We start from the raw sequence: 1,623 nt of genomic DNA, 5'->3' as shown, positions 1-1,623 counted from the left end.
GTTTGAGAACACTTTGATCAATCCAATTAATAAATAGTATGTTATGTGGAAAAGAGAGTGCTACAGCAAGGAGCCCTGGCTCTGATCCAAGTCAGCGACAGGCCTGGTGCAGGCTGGGTGGGTGACTGTGGGAGTCTTGGTCTCCTGAGGCATGCCCACCCCCAACTTGGTGCCAAAGCCCAAACCCAAGGAGGTGCTGGACCTGAGCCAACTGCCATTGGAGCTGCTCCTGCTAGCGCTGAACCATGTGGCCTGCACATGAGGCTGAGTTGCTACTGCAGAGTATGCCTAGGTTGAGGTGCCCTGGTGGACGGAAGGCCCTGTGGCTGCTCATCCTGTCCCGGGACCATGGTGCCCTGCGGCTGCTTGCCCTCGGCTGCCTGTCCCCCGCCCCCCCAACCCCCACCTGCAATGGCAGGCCCTGCCTCCTGGGCCGCTTCTGTCAGTGTAGCCCATTGGGATGTAACCTCATCTACAACCCCTGTGGCCAGGAAAGCCTTTGGAAATGGATGGTGCAGCATATGGGGGCCGTCTGGGTGGTGGAGGTAACTGGTGAATGGTGCCACGGGCCCCCTCATAGACCTGTTTCATGTCTTCCTTGGGCTGGTGTCACAAAAAACAGGTGTTGGACCTGGAGTAGGAGGTTTGTGTCCATAGCTGCTAGATAGTGGCAAGACTGAGATTGGTGTCTCTGACTGGTGGGAAGCTTGACAGGACAGTGGCTGTATGTACCGACTCCTTGTCCAACTTCTAACTGCCAGCCAGACTGTGCTGGATAAAGTCTCTGCTGTGCCCATTCCCACCCAATAGAACAATGTCTGCTTTCAGATCATGCACATTTTCTCCCAACATCAGGGTGGATGTCCGCTCTGTGTCTTTCCAACTCTGGGGCCAGGGCATGCAGTTCTGGACTGGTCACTATGGAGCCTGTGTGACCAACTCCAGTGTGATCATGCAGGCCCAGCTCTCTCAGTCGAGGGCTGTCCTTGCACTACCACCTGACAGGTGACTTCCAGGACTGGGGACCATTGGCCAGAACTTCTCATTAACCTAGGACAAGTACCTCCCTGGCATCCTACTTGAGGATTCTCGAGGACCCCTTCATGGGTTCTGCTAGGACCCCTCTTTTCAGTCTTTCTTCAGAGCTCCCCACTGCTGTTGTAGGACAGTCCTGCCCCAAGAGACCCCGCTTCAGCCCCAGGCCCCTCTGTCCTGTCTCCTCTCCTTTCTGTTTTCAGGGGACTTTATCCATCCCTTTAGTGAAGGCCACTCATCTCAGAAGTAGAATCTCATCCTTATGGCTGGGAAAAGTCCAGCCATCTTGAGTGGCAAACTTAACCTCCCACAGGGTCAAGGCTGGGACGAGGTCTCCCAGCTGAAAGTTGACCAGCACAAAAAAATGTGTGGAGATCCTCAAGCACCCTGTGATTTTATGGTGTATAAAATTGTATTTTATATTGAAATTTTCCACGAACTTTGAGAGACTACTATATCAGCAACAATTATCTGCTGATCATATGTAATAAATTTATTATTTTGAAAAATACCCCCAGTCTATTAGGGAAATACCAACTACAACAAAACTCAAGGAAGCAGAAGATTCATCTATGACTTCCAGCTTCC

At 52.0% G+C, this 1,623-nt stretch overlaps 1 pseudogene; it reads left to right on the top strand.

The window, feature by feature from the left end:
* The first annotated feature begins 151 nt into the window (after positions 1–151).
* On the top strand, positions 152–1,005 carry LOC116863924 (annotated as a pseudogene).
* Positions 1,006–1,623: the final 618 nt, after the last annotated feature.

Source organism: Lontra canadensis, unplaced genomic scaffold (genome assembly GCF_010015895.1).
Source record: "Lontra canadensis isolate GAN:19392208 unplaced genomic scaffold, GSC_riverotter_1.0 scaffold5329, whole genome shotgun sequence".
NCBI classification, from domain to species: domain Eukaryota; kingdom Metazoa; phylum Chordata; class Mammalia; order Carnivora; family Mustelidae; genus Lontra; species Lontra canadensis.
Note: the sequence above shows the minus strand (reverse complement) of the source record. Positions and strands in the feature narration are given on the sequence as shown.